Raw genomic sequence first — 20,664 nt, 5'->3', positions numbered from 1 at the left:
ATCACACGTGTCCTCAGTCTGACTCCACATAGGCGGTGCTCTGCGCATGCGCATTCTTTGACCCACACCCCATCCAATGCTGAATCTCCTTCACAGCTTCACTTTGTGATCACAAGCCCCTGAGACCCGGCTCGGGCGGGCACGGTGCAGTTGGTGTTAGACTCAGTTTGATGGACAACAGCGCTGCCTCCGCGGTATTGTCTCTGGTCCTGAACACTACCGAGAGCTACTGAACAGAGATCGATAGGATCCAACATGAAGCTGAGCTTCACTTTAGTGATTATCTCCCTGAATTTCTTACTCTTCTCTCCGTGTGAGTGTAATCACTATATCTGGCAGGAATATGTCACACATCAGACATGTCATGTTATAGGGACGTACAGTTTCCTTTATTGTATATATTGTTATGTCATGTTGTAGTTGATTGTGCTATATCATATTCTCGCCGTCTGTGTGATATTAAATTATTCATGTTATTTTACATCTCAGATGCCGCTGGCAGTGACGAGTTATCGCAGTCTCCAGAGTCAATGGTGGTTCCCGAGGGAGACATTGCATCCTTGGCCTGTTCCACCACAGTAGCAGGAAATATCCTCCAATGGTACAGACAATACCCGGATGGAACCATGCAGCACCCGGCGAGCGGGAGCAGCGATCAGGGCCGGATCACAGCTCGGTTCATTTCAGCAGAGTAACACAGCTCTCTGAATGTTAGTGACGTTCGAGTGACAGACGCCGCCACCTATCTCTGTGCAGTGAGGCACAGTGAACTCAAGGCCATTCAGCGCTGTACAAAAACATGCCGGGTGATTCTGAAAGTGTGTAGCCTGTGCAGTTATCCGAGAGCAGGCATTTTAGTAACACTTCCATGGATATGCTGCAATGAGTGAGGCCTGTTCGTGATTTGCGTTTACTCTTTCATATCAGAAAAGAAGGGTCAGAATCCATTTAAATTCATTTTATTTCTTTAGAAGTCACAACCAGAGAGCACGGGTCCCATGGTGCATCATCCAGTACTTAATATGCAAGAGCCCCGCCAGTATTATTAGAAACATGTCTGACTGAATCTCTCAGTGATTGAGAGAAGCAAGGGAACTCGGGCTCTGTTGAGCTCAATGTCCCACCCAGACACGATGTGGCAGCACGGGAGCCAGGCCCACTGTGACATCACTGAATATACGACTGGCTTTGGTCTCATGTGACTTTCTAACTATCATGCCTGGACTTTGCGCCATCTGCTGGAGGATTCTGTCCAATCCGGTTCACAATGGGGGTTTCTGAATGGATTTAAGGTCATTGATTTGTATGTGAAAACATCGATGTCAGGAATGAGAACTGACTATCCAAATCTGGATTCTTCTCGTTACTTCTTTCTCTGGCGCTATCTGTCGGAAGGTAGGTCCAATCCATTGCAACTTCACTAGGAGGCAGGCCGCAACCACTCCAGAGCTGGAACAGGAATCCAGACCCTTCTGGCTTTCCAATCTCCTGAGCTATACCCAACCGTCGTTCGCACACAGCATGAAAATCGTCGGTGTGCTAAATAGCGAGGAGGAATGGTATAGATTGCAGGATGATATTGACGGAAGGGCCAGATGGGCAGAACAGTGGCAAACGGAATTTAACACTGATGCATTTTGGGAGGACGAAGTTTGCAAGAAAACACACAATGAATGGCAGGACGCCAAGAAGTACAGGACCGTGGTGTTCATGCCCACAGATCCCCGCAGGCAACTGGACAAGTAGATAAGGTGGTGAAGAAGACATACAGGATACTTGCCTTTATTAGCTGAGACATGGAATATAAGAGCAGGGAGGTAATTATGGAGCCGTATAAAATGCTGGTTAGTCCTCAGCTGGAGTATTTTGTGCACATCTGCTCGCCACCTTACGGAAAGGATGTGATTATAGCAGAGAGGGTGCAGAAGAGATTAATCAGGAGGTTTTCTGGGCAGGAATGTTTCAGCTCTGAGGAGAGGCTAGATAGCTGGGATATTGTCCTTAAAGCAGAGAATACTGAAGAGGACCTAATCGAGGGGTTAAAAAAAACCTTTCCATGAGCAGAAGGGTCAACAATGAAGGGGCATAGATTCAAGGTATGAAGCAGAAGGTTTAGAGGGAATTTGAGCGCGGTGAGAACCTGGAACTCATTGCCCATAAGGCTGGTCCAGGCGGAAACTCTCATAACAATAAAGAAGCGTTTAGATGATGATTTGAAACGGCATTGCATGCAAGGCTCCGGGTCAATTGTCAGAAATTGGTTTAGACTAGATCGTTACTTAATGGCCAAGGCAAACATGATGTGTCAAAGGGCCTCTTCTTTGCCGTAAAGCTCTACGACTAAGGAGCCAGAGGCACGGAAGCTGCCGATGACGCCACAAGGCCACCTCTCCTTAGGTCAAAGAAAGTAAAGGAGAGACTGTACTGAGTTGCTGAAATGTGAGTGGATCTGTCAATGAAGATGAAACGGAGCTGTTTCAAGCAGATCCTTGGATAGTACAAAGATCGGGGAGAAATAAAGCCCAGGAAAGTTCCATTCATTATGTATACTGCGATTTGCTGAACTACAGAAGAGGTGTCTAAAAAAAGGAAGAAAATTCAACAATAACTTTAAGAAGGAAATGTAAAGGCAATTACCTGGCTATGTAGAAAATGCTATTTTTGAAAGAAGAATAAGATAACCATTTCAAAGTGTCTCGGGCAATATAGATCGTGTAGCCTCATCCCTGACTCGAAGATTCTAGATTCTAGTCCGTCATGTCCTTTCCAATATATTTCTTCTCAGTGACTTGAACAGTGAGCAGGTGCAGGATGGTCACGGTGCAGTGAAGATTCAACCGTCGCTATTTCCGCTCCATCAGTTCCGTGTACAGCTGAGAGTCACCGCACACGTCACTCAATATTCAGACTGCGGTATCCCCGCCCACTGCTTCCGGTTGCTGCTCTCACTCTGACCCAATTGTGGAGAGATTGCTGCTGGTGGATCATTCCTCTCATTGGCCGGTTCAGCAGTGCAGTGTGACGGGGATCTGTATTTCTGTCTCTGACAGAGGATGTCTCTCATTGCAGAATCACAAACTCAGGAAGGATCATGAGGAACCATCTCGCTTCGCTGCTCGTCATTATCTCACTTCTCAGTCAGTATTTCCTTCCCAGTAACACTCCATTCTCTTCCTGAATGCCGTAACCCTGATTTTATTGTTGGTAAAATGACAGAGATTATTTTGCTGGTGATCGTATTGCTGAATGCGATGCTAACTCTGATTGTCATTATTGTTGTTATTTCTGTTAGAATGGAGCCACCAGGACACCGTGGAACAAAAGGAATCTGAAATAACGGTTACAGAGGAAAGGAATGCCACAATAACCTGCACCTTGGAAACAAGCGATGCTAACCCTAATGTGTACTGGTACAGTCAGCAGCCCGGGAAAGCTCCAAAGTATATGTTTCTTCTTATTGGACAGATTGTGCAAAGGAACACCGACCTCAATGATCGGTTTTCTTCTACGTTTGATAAAAAAGACAAGACTACCGAGCTAACGATCAGTAATACAATGATCTCAGACAGCGCCTTGTATTTCTGTGCCATGGAGCCCACACTGCTACAGAGATACAGTGGACCCGTACAAAAACCCCACACTGGCAGTTCCAGCTGCCGCTCAGCAGGGCGCGCGTCCTCATGGGCAGTTCAGGTTACACAGTGAGTGACAAACATTGTAACAAAACATCTCAAAAATAGCAAGAGGTGAGGTCCACTTGCACAGTTAAACCAGTTTACGATTGCAACTTGCATTCATAACAGATGTAAGATTGACGAATCGATCTGTCATTCCTTAAATCCTGCTTCTTGTTTATATCTTGGTGTACAGACTCACTCACTCAGTAAACTATCAGGTCTCACTGGACAATAGCAAATGCAACAATTTAAATTAATGTTGAGCTTTTCGCATCATTACATGTCCAAAGGAATTTCAGAGGAGCATTTAGATCAAATGATCAAAAACCTGCTCAAAGAGTTCGGTTATTTGGGGCGGTACAATGGCTAGCACTGCAGCCTCACAGCGCCAGGGACCCGGATTCTACTCTGGCCTTGGACAAGCTCGTGGCGTTTGCACGTTGTCCCCGGGACTGTGATGGTTTCCTCCGTGTGCCGCGGTTTCCTCCCACAACCCAAAAATATGCAGAATAGGTGGATTAGATAGATTTAATAAACCTGAATCAGGCCCCCCTTCAGCCTTCTCTGCTCTGAGGGAAACAACCCTAAGCCAATCAGCCTGTCTTCATAGCCGAAACACTCCATCCCCGGCAACATCCTGGGGAATCTCCACTGCACCCGCTCTACTGCAATCAAATCCTTCCTGTAGTCCGGCGACCAGAACTGCACACAGGGATCCAGCCGTTGCCTAACCAGTGTTTCTGCAGCTTCATCATAACCTCCCTGCTCTTATGTTCAACGGAAAATAAACGCAAATATTTCATAAGCCTTTCTTAACCACCGTATTTACCTGTCCTGCTGTTTTCAGGGCGCTATGGATACGCATCCCAGGTCCCTCTGGTTACTGTAATTCCGAGCGGCCTATCTTTCATTATATATTCCCTTGCCTTTCTAGCCCTCCCAAATTGCATCACCTCGCAAATTTTCAGAGGCCATTTGCCACTATTCTAAGGTGTTCCTCTTCATTATTAACCACATCAACAATGTTCTCGGAATCTGCGAACTTACTGATTATACCTTCACGAGCGCCCCTGGGTTACACGGAATGTGGAGCTGAGGCCATGGTCACCTTAGTCCTGATCTCATTGAATTGTGGAGTAGACTCGAGTGGCCGATTGACCAACTCCCTGCTCCTACGATGGATGCTCATATGGCAATGAAAAGGCCCTGCATTTTCCCGAGTCAGTGTTGGTTACTGAGCGAGACACAGAATCGTTGAGCTGAGCCCCCACACCAACAGGCCGTATCCTTCAATGGTGCGGCGATCCCAATGCCGCAGCCAGCTCACGGCATTTGCTGTCCCAACATTATCACATCTTGCTTTATTGCAGCAGAGAAATGCATTCCTCTGATTGCCAGCGACACGCCAGTGAAAGACAAGGCCAGTAAAATTGGGCAGCCAATGCCTGGACATAAATATGTACGCAGAAATCCTGGAAGTTTGTCACTCGCGGAATTATTATAGCGCCAGGGATGTTATAGCACTCAGAATCCCAGATACACAGAACCACCAGTTCAGATGAGGCCTTCCGGTCAATCGAGTCTGCACCAACACGTGAAAAATACAGGACTAAACACAGGACCTCATTTGTCAGCACGTGTTCCATAGCCTTGAATATGAAGACGTGTAATGTGCTCATCCAGGTACTATTTAATGGATGTGAAGCACACTGCCTCTACCACCCTCCTACGTAGTTTACTCCAGATAGTCACCATCCTCTCAGTAAATAAGATTTTCCTCAAATCCCCATAACCTCCTGCCCCTCACCTTGAACTTGTGTCCCCTCGCAACTGACCCTTCAACTACGGGGAACAGCTGCTCCCTATCCACTCTGCCATGACCCTCGTAATCTTGTACACCCAAGACTATGCAACTTCTCTTCATAACATAAATGTTCCATCCCAGGCTACATAATGGTGAATCTCTTCTGCAACCCCTCCACTGCAATCACATCCTCTTATAATGTGGCGCCCAGAATTGCACACAGTACTCCAGCTGTGGCCTCACGACAGTTCTGTACAGCTCCAACATGATCTCCCTGCTTTTAGAATCCATGCCTCTATTGTCCTGCAAGTAGGGACGGTGCGGTGGAACAGGAGTGGTACAGTGGTTAGCACTGCTGCCTCACAGCGCCAGGGACCCGGGTTCACTTCCGGCCGTGAGTGTGCAGTTTGCACTTTCTCCCCATGTCTGCGAAGGTTTCCTCCGGCTGCTCAAGTTTTTTTAAAGACCTTATCAGAGTTACAAAGCTAGAGCTCAGAATGTGGACAGGGGCAAATCCATAATGCAGCTCCATGCCTGCTCCAAAAACCAATTCAAATTGAATCCAATTCATGGCCCCCAGAAGAGAGACATACCAGATCCACGCATTCCACCTGACCTCACGGTCATCTTAGCAAAAATTCCGAGAAGCGATTTCCTCCCACAGTTCAAAGATGTGTAGGAAATCTGGATTGGCCTTGCTAAATTGCCCCTTAGCGCCCCTTTGTCTCAATTGGACGAAGTCTGTCCCTGATCTGCGTGGGAATCCAACATAAAACATGTCGTGTCAACAGAAACTTCAGGTATTTTCGATCGACAACTTGATATCTATTAAGGTCTAAACCTGGCACCATGTGCTTCCAATGTCCCAGACTGATAGTAATTCTCATGTTGTTCAGCGGTTATTGTACATAATAATAATCTTTATTAGTGTCACAATTAGGCTTAACATTAAGACTGCAATGAAGATACGTTGAAAATCCCCTAGTCACCACATTCTGACGCCTGTTCGAGTACACAGAGGGAGAATTCAGAATGTCCAAATTACCTAACAGCATGTATTTTTGGGAATTGTGGGAGGAAACCGGAACACCCTGAGGAAACCCATGCAGACAGTGGGAGAATGTGCAGACTCCACACAGACAGTGACTCAAGCTGGGAATCGAACCCGGGTTCCTGGAGCTGTGAGGCAGCAATGCAAACCACTGAGCCACAGTGCCGCCCGTTAAGTACCTGGTACATTTAGTACCGCAGCAGATATTGATCCATTCTGCATTTCGTTACAGGAACGGGTAACGAGAAGACTTTGTCCTTGGACTCATCTGCGAGAGCAGGCCATGATTTCGTCCATCTTAACTCCTCATTCGAGTGCCTCCCTCTGCTGGTAGGTAGATATCCTGTTTTAAAGATACAATAAAATGTGCGGCATAATAGTCAATAATAAGATGATAAGGCCATTAGACATAGGAGCAGAATTCGACCACTTGGCCCATCGAGTGCGCTTCGCCATTCAATCATGGCTGATACTTTCAGCCAAAGCTCTCAAGATTTCCCAAACTATTCCTCTGTCGATCTACACAAGGACAGAAAAATGTCCGGTAAATAGACATGATTGCTTGCCTGAGCCCGGGATCAATTCCTTCTCGGAAAGGAACCTCAGTGATGCTGTAAACACTCACTCAGCGTTGTGTACGGGGCTTTAGGTTTTCTCTAACGCTGTTCCTCAGTGAGCAGTAATAGACCACCCCGTCCTCCGCATCGAATGCGCTTATACTGAGGTAACCGTTCTGTTTAGATTTGTCAGCAACCGCCAGATATCGTCCTGAACCCACATCTTTCTTCATTACTAAGGTGTTGGTGATAATCAATCTCGGTGGCTGTGCCGGTTTCTCCTGATATCATTGCATTTTGTACATGTTGGGGCCTTTATATTGGCAATTTAACTTCACCGAACCCCCTTCTGGGACAGTTATTGTCACAGCTGACTGGGCTACTGGATTACACATAGCCGGCCTGCGAAAGCGAAGGACTGAAATGAATAGATTGTTGTTCCTTTATAAAGTTAGAGTTTGTTCAATTAAGAGGTGCTTTTTAGCGTGGCTAGTCCACTTAGCCTGTACATCTAGGTTGTGGGAGTGAGAATGTTCAAACGCCACACGGGCAGTGATCTGGGACCGGGATCGAACCCGTGTCCTCAGTGCAATGAGGCAGCAGTGCCAACCATTGCGCCACCGTGCCGCCCTGAGTTTAAACAGAGTTGATATAAATCTACTTCTATCTGCGGCATTTTGTGGGACCTCTGATGCAGGCACTTCGTAGACATTCCCGATCGTTAATTACACATAGCCTATGTGTATTAATATGCTAATCTGGTTTAATTAACACTGTAACTACTTACTGTGCCATAGCGCCGCCAGTATTATCACAACCATGTCTGACTGAATCTCTCCCAGTGAACTGGACTGGACTGAGTCAGGGATTGTGTTGGAGAGAGGGAACTTAGTGCAATGCAGGGAGAGGGTCTATTGTGACATCACTCGCCTATCGGCTTGGCCGACACCATCAGGTGAGTTTCTGACGCCCGCGCTTGAATTTGGCGCCCTCTGCTGCCGGATTCGGTTTACTCCGTGTTAAAATTCGGCTGTTGAGTGGATTCAGTGTTGACTGCAATGCATATCAGGGCGAGAGGCCTGGACAGAAATCTAAATTTCAGCTGTTAATACACTACCTTTGTCACTGTAGATGTTTCTAATCAAAAAATGATGCTTAATCTGTAGTTCTCGGTTCACACCATGGATGCGATGAAGTCGAAAGAATGCCAAGATTTTGGTGGACATGCGGAGGTTAGAACTCAGAATAATAGCAGTTTATTGTGGTTCTGACGAAGAAGGTACAAAAGGGGAACTGCTCTGAACATCGTTTTTTTCAGAGACCAGATTGACTTTCATTAGGTTAAATGTCCTATAAAGAAGATAGGTGAATGATATTTCATGCTGCAAGCGTTTGCGAGACAATGAAACGTCTTAGAATGGATCAGCACCGAGGCACGGGCGGGATTTGAACCCGCGATTTTTGGTTTACGAAACCAACGCCTTTCCTCTTGGCCACCGCATCTTATGCAAGCAAGTGAGGTTGATTGCACTGTGAGTTGTTATCATTTGGAGTCTGGCGCAACAATTGATGAGAGAAGAAGAATCAATAGAACATTTCAAAAAGCATTATCAGAACTTGAGAACGGAAAACCCCGCGGGATTTAAATGCAGGGTAAAAAGGGCAATAGAAAAAGTTATTTCAAATAGGCGCAGGTAGCGTCAGTTCAATCTGCCCCCACCCCTCCGACACTATATTGTTCTCAGTGAGTTGAGCAGGTGCAGGATGGTCACGGGCTGCTGGGTGCTCAACTGTGGCTATTTCCGCTCCATCACTTGTGACTGCAGCTGATAACCGCCGCACAATTTTCAGCTTTGAGTCTGCGGTGCCCCGGTCACCGTTTCCGTTTGATGGCCTCGCTCCAACACCATTGGGATATTCTAGACATTGCTGCCGCTGCTCGATTCCTGTCATTGGTTGGATCAGCAATGCAGTGGGACCTGAATCTGGATTGCTGCTCTGACAGATTATTGCCTGCGCTAAAGAGCGATTGATTCAGGAACTATCGCGGGGAACTGCCTCGTCACCCTCTTCGTTATGATCTCGCTACTCAGCATTTCCTTCACTGCAAAACCCCCATTCTCCCCTTACTGAGTAACCAGATATTATTGTTAATTAAATAATAATGAGTATGGTTCAGGTAACCGTTACGTTGGTCAATATGAGGCTGATTCTGAATTTTGAGATTATTATTGTTTTCTGTTCGTTTCTATCAGAATGGAGCCACCAAGACCCAGCGGAACATCTGGACGCTGAAATGAGGGTTGAAGAGGATACTGACGCCACACAGCAGTACCATCGATACTGACGATCCTGATACACAGTCAGCATCCGGGCAGCCTGCACTGTTCATATTCCGTCTGATTGGAGAGAATCTGCGTAGCAGCAAATGTAGAAGTGATCGCAATATGACACATATATAGAGAAATACCAGCACAAAAATATAGAGATCCCTATATGTGTCTGTGCCGTCAATCACATTATAGCAGAAAGGCAGTGGGTCCCAGAAACAAACCGACACCAAGAGGGGTAGTGGTATATGTGTGTGTGTGTGTGTGGTGGGGGGGGGGGGGGGTGATATTCATCTCTCAAGGTGGATGCGAGAGGGCGGTCAGAAAGACCATCGCCATTTATTATTATGTGAAAATGGAGCAAGACGGGTTATTGGATTGGATTTGTTTATTACCGAGGTACAGTGAAAAGTATTTTTCTGCAAGCAGCTCAACAGATCATTCAGTACATGGAAGAAAAGGGAATTAAACAAATTTCAAGAAAATACATGGGACTACATAATAGGGCATCACAAGATATACAATGTAACTACATATGCATTGGCATCGGTTGAAGCACACAGTCAGTCAATAAGAGAGTCATTTCGGAGTCTGGTGACAGTGGGGAAACTGCTAACCATCTCCACCTCGGCCCCGTTGATGCTGATAGGGGTGTCTACAGTACTTTGCTTCCTGAAGTCGATGACCAGCTCTTTAGTTTTGCTGGCATTGAGGGAGAGATTGTTGTCGGTACACCACTCCACTAGGTTCTCTATCTCCCTCCTGTATTCGGACTCGTCGTTATTCAAGATCCGGCCCACTCTGGTCGTATCGTCAGCCAACTTGTAGATGGAGTTGGAACCAAGTTTTGCCACGCAGTCGTGTGTGTACAGAGAGTAGAGTAGGGGGCTAAGTACCCAGCCTTGCGGGGCAACAGTTTTGAGGACTATTATGGAGGAGGTGTTGGTGTTCATTCTTACTGACTGTGGTCTGTTGGTCAGAAAGTCAAGGATCCAGTTGCAGAGTGGGGGTGCCAAGTCCTAGGTTTTGGAGCTTTGATATGAGCTTGGCTGTGATTATGGTGTTGAAGGCGGAGCTGTAGTCAATAAATAGGAGTCCTTGTTTTCGAGATGCTCTCAGGATGAGCGTCGGGCCAGGGAAATGGCGTCTGATGTGGACCGGTTGCGACGGTATGCAAAGTGAAGTGAGGCAAGGCATTCCGGAAGTATGGAGGTGATGCGCTGAATGATCAGCCTCTCTGACCTGCTTTCAAAACCAGCGATTTAGCCCTGTCCTAAACCGATATCATCCAGGAGTGGAACATCAATTCGTCTCTGGGTGGGATCGAACCATCAACCTTTCGGTTACAGCCGAACGCGCTAACCGATTGCGCCACGGAGACGACAACAGGATCACAACTCTGTGCATTTCAACAGTGACTGCCAATCCTCTGATTGCCAGGGACCGAATGAGAATGCTGGCAATATTGGTCCCCTGAGGCAGTGCGGAAAATATCTGGAAGGACCGCACACATGGTCCCGCGGGCATGGACATTTGTGAGACGTGGAATCATCACAGGCCCGTGGATTTTACAGAACACACTTGGACAGCACCACACTTTCGTTGAAACACGTCCCTTATCTGGGAACCTCCATAACAGAAAGCAGGAAATGTCAACATAGATTTGATGTATTTTCGATCAGAAAGTCGATGTTCCGCTGAAGACTACTGGGGGGCTCAGACTCATTGGCATAAGGTCGACCTAAGTTAACGGTCCTGGAAGATTTTATTATCCCCACATCTGAGAACTTTCATTACTGCTGCTCGGAAGTGGATATTCCAAGCTTAAATTTACTGTGTATCGCGACATGCTGATTAATCTCACGAATCCGAAACGGCTCCTCTATTGACCAATACAAGGACAGAGACGGCAATGCAATTGTGGAGAAATAGACCTGAATATTTTTCTGAATCCAGATCAAACCATCCTCCGGTACAAGGGCAGGAACGCAAATTTACTGGAATTGAAAATACTCGCTGAGGCTTTCGTACGTGGTTGTAGCTGCTTTGTGACACTGTGCTCATTGCACAGTAATAGACCGCCCCGTCCTCCACACTGAGCGCGTTTATATTGAGGTATCCATTCTTTTTAGACATGTTGGCAGCCGCCAGATATCGTCCTGAGATCTCCTCTTTCTTCATCGTCAATATGTTAATGATGACCAATCTCGGCGGCTGTGCCGATTTTGCTGATACCATAGCATGTGGTACATCGTCCGGTCTGTATATTCGCAATCTAACTGCACTAAACCCCCTTCTGATTTCTAACCTGTCCCGGTTTTAATGAAAGGTGATGGTGAAAGACGAACTTTGCTGTCCTGTCGACAAATGCCGCCTGAGTCCCTGAGATGTTGCAGTACTTTTGGCGTTCTCCGCAGATGTTAGATTGATTTTCGATGGCAATGACAGTATGCTTTGACTCTTTTTGCGGGGCTCGTTGGTCTAGGGGTATGATTCTCGCTTTGGGTGCGTCGTTGTCGGAATTTGCGAGAGGTCCCGGGTTCAAATCCCGGACGAGCCCTTCGATGAGGTTTTCCCGTTGGTCAAACCGCATGTTTTCTTCATTTCTTTGCAGCGTCGACGGCGGGATTCATTCACATTGTGTTTGCTTTGAGAAGCTGAGCTCAAGCTGCATGGAACCAATACGTTCCCGAGAAGCTTGTCTATGTGTGGGCATTCACATTTCTATTGACTCTTTCTGGTGGACTCAGACAGCTCTTTGTCCCTTTCATTTTATCAGTTCAACAACTTCAGACTGTGAACTCTCACTTCCCCCTTCACCACATGTTTTTTCCATCAACTTATCATCCCTTCCATTGATATGTTTTACCCTCAGCATCGCCCACCTCCCACCAGCCCATACCATCCTACTTCAGCAATCTGATCCCTGTTTGTAATTGTTCTCTGACACACTGCTTACCTTTGTTCTGCCATTAACACATTCTGACCGCTTGATGCGCCATCAGCACCTTTCATAGCCTTGATTAGCCTCATTTACATTCCCATTTTCTTTCTGTCCGAGACATTTTCGTCATTTCCCACCTATTGCTAGCCGTCTATCGAGGCCCAATACAGCACTCCACCACCCCCACCCCCCACCCACAATCGTCTGAATCTCCAGTTCCAGTTCTCCAGCTTTGACAAAGAGTCCACTTGACTGGAAACGACAGCTGCCATTTCGCTCCCCAGAGGCTGTCAGACCTGCTGAGATTATCCAGTATTTTCTGTTTTTGTTTCCGTTTGAAGCATCCGCAGTAAGTTGCATTTGTCATACATTTAGACATGTTTGAGATGGTGATTAAATGTGTTCATTTGTAAATCGCTGAAACTCTGTTGTGGATGAACTAGCTGCTAATATCCGAGCTGTGCCAAGATATGAAAATTCTTCACCTCTCATTGCCTGCCGAAAATTCAGTGTTTGGGCCTTCATGTTCAATTCAGTGTAGTGGCTCGTGTGAGACGAAATTTCAGAGTCCTGGAACACACGAGATTCCGGCAACATTCTGGAAATAGAATTATTTTGTGCCCAATAATTATGCAAACTTTTCTCACACGAAATGCTAAATGTTCGATGTTCCTGCCCGGTTTCGAACCGGGGACCTTTCGCGTGTGAGAGGAATGTGATAACCACTACACTACAGAAACCGCTGGCAATCAATGGACGTGCGGAATGTACAACCTCACTGTGTTGCTGCAGATTCTGATGGTCTGTTTGAGAGGCCAGGTACCTTGTTGCAAGCGACAGCTGTGTCTGAAATTAACAGATGTCTCAACATATAAAGCCGTGAGATGTAGAAATTGTATCGAAATTAACATAAATTATATTTTGCTGAATGTCGGTCTTAAATTTGTGCTCTTTGTTCTCGAGGTCTGGTTCTCGTTTAAGGATTTTCAATCAATGCCTGTGGGAGTGGTCGTGGGTTTAAATCCAGGACAGGCTCTTTACTCCAGGTCAGAGATTACGAATTGTTTGCGATGCTGACGGCGGGGTTGATTTATATTGGCCCACTCTGAAAAAGATTTCTCAGGACTCGGAATGTTTACGTCGTTTCTCTCCCCACAGATGATGCTCGAGAGAGAGAGAGAGAGAGAGAGAGAGAGAGAGAGAGAGAGACAGTGTCTGAGCTGGAGTGCGTTTGGATAAAATTGATGCTCCAGATCTGTGTTAACCACAGGGACGTGACCCATCTAATCCACAGAGCCAAAGTGGAGAATTGAACTGACTGGGGAGCTGGATCTTAACGCTGACCTCCCGGACCTCGGCGTCGTGAAATGTTCCAAAGAAGCTCAACAGCCACTCGAGGAACAGCAGCGCATCTTTCCACTGTGCTCAATACAGCTTTCACACTCAGTGTGTGTTCAGTAGTTTCACACTGTAAATGCTGCACCCATTTTGTGTGTCCTTCCATCGCAGATTTGGGATTCAATCTTGTTTCCACTTGTTCTTTGTGTCCGGGCGGTAGTTGTTGATCAATATGCCATCGATAGCTCCTCCAGACATATCTTTTGTTTCTTTGTTTCTTCCATTGCGCGAACAGAGAGCTGGCACAGACACGGCGGCCGGAATGGCCTCATACTGTGGTGTCATTATTCTCTGATTTGATGCCATCTTAACTCTGTGGCCAGGATCCCAAGGCCTCTTCTCATTTAATCTCTCCTGACATGCCCCCCATTACAGCCCTTTCCTGTTGTTCTGTTTCCTCCCTCCGGTAATTCACTTGGTTAAGACGTACCACATTTCTAACCTGTCCCGGTTTTAATGAAAGGTGATGGTGAAAGACGAACTTTGTTGTCCTGTCGACAAATGCCGCCTGACAACCTGAGATGTTGCAGTGATTGTGGCGTTCTCCGCAGATGTTAGATTGATTTTCGATGGCAACGACAGTCTGCTTTGACTCATTTTGCGGGGCTCGTTGGTCTAGGGGTATGATTCTCGCTTTGGGTGTGTCGCTTTCGGAATTTGCGAGAGGTCCCGGGTTCAAATCCCGGACGAGCCCTTCGATGAGATTTTCCGTTAGTCAAGCAAAATGTTTTCTTCATTTCTTTGCGGCGGAGACAACGGGATTCATTCACATTGAGTTTGCTTTGAGAAGCTGAGCTCAAACTGCATGGAACCAATACGTTCCCGAGAAGCTTGTCTATGTGTGGGCATTCACATTTCTATTGACTAATTCTGGTGGACTCAGATAGCTCTCTATCACTTTCATTTTATCAGTTCAACAACTTCAGACTGTGAACTCTCACTTCCCCCTCCACCACATGTTTTTTCCATCAACTTATCATTCCTTTCATTGATATGTTTTAACCTCAGCATTGCCCACCTCCCCCCAGCCCAGAACATCCTACTTCAGCAATCTGATCCCTGTTTGTAATTGTTCTCTGACGCACTGCTTACCTTTGTTCTGTCATTAACATATTCTGACCGCTGGATGTGCCATCAGCACCTTTCATAGCCTTGATTAGGCTCATTTACATTCCCTTTTTCTTTCTTCCCGAGACAGTTTCGTCATTTCCCACCTATTGCTAGCCCTCTATCGAGGCCCAAAACAGCAGCCCCCGCCCCCCACAATCGTCTGAATCTCCAATTCCAGTTCTCCAGCTTTGACAAAGAGTCCACTTGACTGGAAACGACAGCTGCCATTTCGCTCCCCAGAGGCTGTCAGACCTGCTGAGATTGTCCAGTATTTTCTGTTTTTGTTTCCGTTTGAAGCATCCGCAGTAAGTTGCATTTGTCATACATTTAGACATGATTGAGATGGTGATTAAATATGTTCGTTTGTAAATCGCTGAAACTCTGTTGTGGATGAACTCGCTGCTAATATCCGAGGTGTGCCAAGATATGAAAATTCTTCACCTCTCATTGCCTGCCGAAAATTCAGTGCTTGGGCCTTAATGTTCAATTCAGTTTAGTGGCTCATGTGACACGAAATTTCATAGTCCTGGAACACACGAGATTCCGGCAACATTGAGGAAACAGAATTATTTTGTGCCCAATAATTATGCAAACTTTTCTCACACGAAATGCTAAATGCTCGATGTTTCTGCTCGGTTTGAACCGGGGACCTTTCGCGTGTGAGGCGAATGTGATAACCACTACACTACAGAAACCGCTGGCAAGCAATGGACGTGCGGAATGTACAACCTCACTGTGTTGCTGCAGATTCTGATGGTCTGTTTGAGAGGCCAGGTCCCTTGTTGCAAGCGACAGCTGTTTCTGAAATTAACAGATGTCTCAACATATAAAGCCGGGCAGGAGATTCAGAAGTCTGAGAACACGGACGAACAGACTCAAAAACAGCTTCTTCCCCACTGTCACCAGACTCCTAAATGACCCTCTTATGGACTGACCTCATTAACACTACACGCGTGTCTGCTTCATCCGATGCCAATGCTTATGTAGTACATTGTATATATTGTGTTGCCCTATTATGTATTCTCATGTATTTTCTTGAATTCTGTTTAATTCCCTTTTCTACCCATGTACTGAATGATCTGTTGAGCTGCTTGCAGAAAAATACTTTTCACTGTACCTCGGTACACGTGACAATAAACAAATCCAATCCAATCCAATCCGTGAGATGTAGAAATTATATCGAAATTAACATAAGTTATATTTTGCTGAATGTCGGTCTTAAATTTGTGCTCTTTGGTCTCGAGGTCTGGTTCTCGTTTAAGGATTTTCAATCAATGCCTATGGGAGTGGTCGTGGGTTTAAATCCAGGACAGGCTCTTTACTCCAGGTCAGAGATTACGAATTGTTTGCGATGCTGACGGCGGGGTTGATTTACATTGGCCCACTCTGAAAAAGATTTCTCAGGACTCGGAATGTTTACGTCGTTTCTCTCCCCACAGATGATGCTCGAGAGAGAGAGACAGTGTCTGAGCTGGAGTGCGTTTGGATAAAATTGATGCTCCAGATCTGTGTTAACCACAGGGACGTGACCCATCTAATCCACAGAGCCAAAGTGGAGAATTGAACTGACTGGGGAGCTGGATCTTAACGCTGACCTCCCGGACCTCGGCGTCGTGAAATGTTCCAAAGAAGCTCAACAGCCACTCGAGGAACAGCAGCGCATCTTTCCACTGGGCTCAATACAGCTTTCACACTCAGTGTGTGTTCAGTAGTTTCACACTGTAAATACTGCACCCATTTTGTGTGTCCTTCCATCGCAGATTTGGGTTTCAATCTTGTTTCCACTTGTTCTTTGTGTCCGGGCGGTAGTTGTTGATCAATCTGCCATCGATAGCTCCTCCAGACATATCTTTTGTTTCATTGTTTCTTCCATTGCGCAAACAGAGAGCTGGCACAGACACGGCGGCCGGAATGGCCTCATACTGTGGTGTCATTATTCTCTGATTTGATGCTAACCTAACTCTGTGGCCAGGGTCCCAAGGCCTCTTCTCATTTATTCCCTCATTGGGTTTGCTCTGAGAAGCTGAGCTCAAACTGCATGGAACCAATACGTTCCCGAGAAGCTTGTCTATGTGTGGGCATTCACATTTCTATTGACTAATTCTGGTGGACTCAGACAGCTCTCTGTCCCTGTCCTTTTATCAGTTCAACAACTTCAGACTGTGAACTCTCACTTCCCCCTCCACCACATGTTTTTCCATCAATTTATCATCCCTTCCATTGATATGTTTTACCCTCAGCATTGCCCCCCTCCCCCCAGCCCATACCATCCTACTTCAGCAATCAGATCCCTGTTTGTAATTGTTCTCTGACACGCTGCTTACCTTTGTTCTGCCATTAACACATTCTGACCGCTTTGTGCGCCATCAGCACCTTTCACAGCCTTGATTAGCCTCATTTACATTCCCTTTTTCTTTCTGCCCGAGACATTTTCGTCATTTCGCACCTATTGCTAGCCCTCTATCGAGGCCCAATACAGCACTCCACCACCCCCACCCCCACCCCCCACCCACAATCGTCTGAATCTCCAGTTCCAGTTCTCCAGCTTTGACAAAGAGTCCACTTGACTGGAAACGACAGCTGCCATTTCGCTCCCCAGAGGCTGTCAGACCTGCTGAGATTATCCAGTATTTTCTGCTTTTGTTTCCGTTTGAAGCATTCGCAGTAAGTTGCATTTGTCACACATTTAGACATGATTGAGATGGTGATTAACTATGTTCATTTGTAAATCGCTGAAATTCTGTTGTGGATCCACGAGCTGCTAATATCCGAGCTGTGCCAAGATATGAAAATTGTCCACCTCTCATTGCCTGCCGAAAATTCAGTGCGTGGGCCTCAATGTTCAATTCAGTTTAATGGCTCATGCGAGACGAAATCTCATAGTCCTGGAACACACGAGATTCCGGCAACATTCAGGAAATTGTGCCCAATAATTGTGCAAACTTTTCTCACACGAAATGCTAAATGTTCGATGTTTCCGCCCGGTTTCGAACCGGGGACTTTTCGCGTGTGAGGCGAATGTGATAACCACTACACTACAGAAACCGCTGGCAAACAATGGACATGCGGAATGTACAACCTCACTGTGTTGCTGCAGATTCTGATGGTCTGTTTGAGAGGCCAGGTCCCTTGTTGCAAGCGACAGCTGTTTCTTAAATTGACAGATGTCCCAACATATAAAGCCGTGAGATGTAGAAATTATATCGAAATTAACATAAATTATATTTTGCTGAATGTCAGCGCATCTTTCCACTGTGCTCAATACAGCTTTCACACTCAGTGTGTGTTCAGTAGTTTCACACTGTAAATGCTGCACCCATTTTGTGTGTCCTTCCATCGCAGATTTGGGATTCAATCTTGTTTCCACTTGTTCTTTGTGTCCGGGCGGTAGTTGTTGATCAATATGCCATCTATAGCTCCTCCAGACATATCTTTTGTTTCTTTGTTTCTTCCATTGCGCTAACAGAGAGCTGACACAGACACGGCGGCCGGAATGGCCTCATACTGTGGTGTCATTATTCTCTGATTCGATGCTAACCTAACTCTGTGGCCAGGGTCCCAAGGCCTCTTCTCATTTAATCTCTCCTGACATGCCCCCCATTACAGCCCTTTCCTGTTGTTCTGTTTCCTCCCTCCGGTAATTCACTTGGTTAAGACGTACCACATTTCTAACCTGTCCCGGTTTTAATAAAAGGTGATGGTGAAAGACGAACTTTGTTGTCCTGTCGACAAATGCCGCCTGACGACCTGAGATGTTGCAGTACTTTTGGCGTTCTCCGCAGATGTTAGATTGATTTTCGATGGCAATGACAGTATGCTTTGATTCTTTTTGCGGGGCTCGTTGGTCTAGGGGTATGATTCTCGCTTTGGGTGTGTCGCTGTTGGAATTTGCGAGAGGTCCCGGGTTCAAATCCCGGACGAGCCCTTCGATGAGGTTTTCCCGTTGGTCAAACCGCATGTTTTCTTCATTTCTTTGCGGCGTCGACGGAGGGATTCATTCACATTGGGTTTGCTTTGAGAAGCTGAGCTCAAGCTGCGTAGAACCAATACGTTGCCGGGAAGTTTGTCTATGGGTGGGCATTCACATTTCTATTGACTAATTCTGGTAGACTCAGACAGCTCTTTGTCCCTTTCATTTTATCAGTTCAACAACTTCAGACTGTGAACTCTCACTTCCCCTTCACCACATGTTTTTTCCATCAACTTATCATCCCTTCCATTGATATGTTTTACCCTCAGCATTGCCCACCTCCCCCCAGCCCATACCTTCCTACTTCAGCAATCTGATCCCTGTTTGTAATTGTTCTCTGACGCACTGCTTACCTTTGTTCTGCCATTGACACATTCTGACTTCTTGATGCGCCATCAGCACCTTTAGCCTTGATTAGCCTCATTTACATTCCCTTTTTCTTTCTGCCCGAGACATTTTCGTCATTTCCCACATATTGCTAGCCCTCTATCGAGACCCAATACAGCACTCCACCACCCCCACCCCCCACCCACAATCGTCTGAATCTCCAGTTCCAGTTCTCCAGCTTTGACAAAGAGTCCACTTGACTGGAAACGACAGCTGCCATTTCGCTCCCCAGAGGCTGTCAGACCTGCTGAGATTATCCAGTATTTTCTGTTTTTGTTTCCGTTTGAAGCATTCGCGGTAAATTGCATTTGTCATACATTTAGAAGTGTTTGAGATGGTGATTAAATATGTTCATTTGTAAATCGCTGAAACTCTGTTGTGGATGAACTAGCTGCTAATATCCGAGGTGTGCCAAGATATGAAAATTCTTCACCTCTCATTGCCTGCCGAAAATTCAGTGCTTGGGCCTTAATGTTCAATTCTGTGTAGTGGCTCGTGTGAGACGAAATTTCATAGTCCTGGAACACACGAGATTCCGGCAACATTCAGGAAATAGAATTATTTTGTGCCCAATAATTATGCAAACTTTTCTCACACGAAATGCTAAATGCTCGATGTTTCTGCTCGGTTTGAACCGGGGACCTTTCGCGTGTGAGGCGAATGTGATAACCACTACACTACAGAAACCGCTGGCAATCAACGGACGTGCGGAATATACAACCTTACTGTGTTGCTGCAGATTCTGATGGTCTGCTTGAGAGGCCAGGTCAGTTGTTGCAAGCGACTGCTGTGTCTGAAATTAACAGATGTCTCAACATATAAAGCCGTGAGATGTAGAAATTATATCGAAATTAACATAAATTATATTTTGCTGAATGTCGGTCTTAAATTTGTGCTCTTTGGTCTCGAGGTCTGGTTCTCGTTTAAGGATTTTCAATCAATGCCTATGGGAGTGGTCGTGGGTTTAAATCCAGGACAGGCTCTTTACTCCAGGTCAGAGATTATGAATTGTTTGCGATGCTGACGGCGGGGTTGATTTACATTGGCCCACTCTGAAAAAGATTTCTCAGGACTCGGAATGTTTACGTCGTTTCTCTCCCCACAGATGATGCGAGAGAGAGAGAGAGAGAGACAGTGTCTGAGCTGGAGTGCGTTTGGATAAAATTGATGCTCCAGATCTGTGTTAACCACAGGGACGTGACCCATCTAATCCACAGAGCCAAAGTGGAGAATTGAACTGACTGGGGAGCTGGATCTTAACGCTGACCTCCCGGACCTCGGAGTCGTGAAATGTTCCAAAGAAGCTCAACAGCCACTCGAGGAACAGCAGCGCATCTTTCCACTGGGCTCAATACAGCTTTCACACTCAGTGTGTGTTCAGTAGTTTCACACTGTAAATGCTGCACCCATTTTGTGTTTCCTTCCATCGCAGATTT

The 20,664-nt window shown here is 46.2% G+C and overlaps 7 non-coding genes across 7 annotated transcripts; 3 read left to right on the top strand and 4 right to left on the bottom strand.

Annotated features, from left to right (window-relative positions):
- The first annotated feature begins 11,889 nt into the window (after positions 1 to 11,889).
- Positions 11,890 to 11,979, top strand: trnap-ugg. The gene is given in 2 exon segments: positions 11,890 to 11,925; positions 11,944 to 11,979. It is a non-coding gene; the product is annotated as a tRNA-Pro (tRNA).
- A 1,051-nt stretch (positions 11,980 to 13,030) lies between these two features.
- trnav-cac lies at positions 13,031 to 13,103 on the bottom strand. The gene has a single exon. It is a non-coding gene; the product is annotated as a tRNA-Val (tRNA).
- A 1,262-nt stretch (positions 13,104 to 14,365) lies between these two features.
- On the top strand, positions 14,366 to 14,455 carry trnap-ugg. The gene is given in 2 exon segments: positions 14,366 to 14,401; positions 14,420 to 14,455. It is a non-coding gene; the product is annotated as a tRNA-Pro (tRNA).
- Positions 14,456 to 15,494: 1,039 nt separating this feature from the next.
- Positions 15,495 to 15,566, bottom strand: trnav-cac. The gene has a single exon. It is a non-coding gene; the product is annotated as a tRNA-Val (tRNA).
- Positions 15,567 to 17,843: 2,277 nt separating this feature from the next.
- Positions 17,844 to 17,916, bottom strand: trnav-cac. Its single transcript has one exon. It is a non-coding gene; the product is annotated as a tRNA-Val (tRNA).
- Positions 17,917 to 18,706: 790 nt separating this feature from the next.
- On the top strand, positions 18,707 to 18,796 carry trnap-ugg. The gene is given in 2 exon segments: positions 18,707 to 18,742; positions 18,761 to 18,796. It is a non-coding gene; the product is annotated as a tRNA-Pro (tRNA).
- Positions 18,797 to 19,843: 1,047 nt separating this feature from the next.
- On the bottom strand, positions 19,844 to 19,915 carry trnav-cac. Its single transcript has one exon. It is a non-coding gene; the product is annotated as a tRNA-Val (tRNA).
- Between the last annotated feature and the right edge of the window lie 749 nt (positions 19,916 to 20,664).

Source organism: Scyliorhinus canicula, unplaced genomic scaffold, assembly GCF_902713615.1.
Source record: "Scyliorhinus canicula unplaced genomic scaffold, sScyCan1.1, whole genome shotgun sequence".
Lineage (NCBI taxonomy): Eukaryota > Metazoa > Chordata > Chondrichthyes > Carcharhiniformes > Scyliorhinidae > Scyliorhinus > Scyliorhinus canicula.
This window is presented reverse-complemented; position numbering and strand designations above follow the sequence as displayed.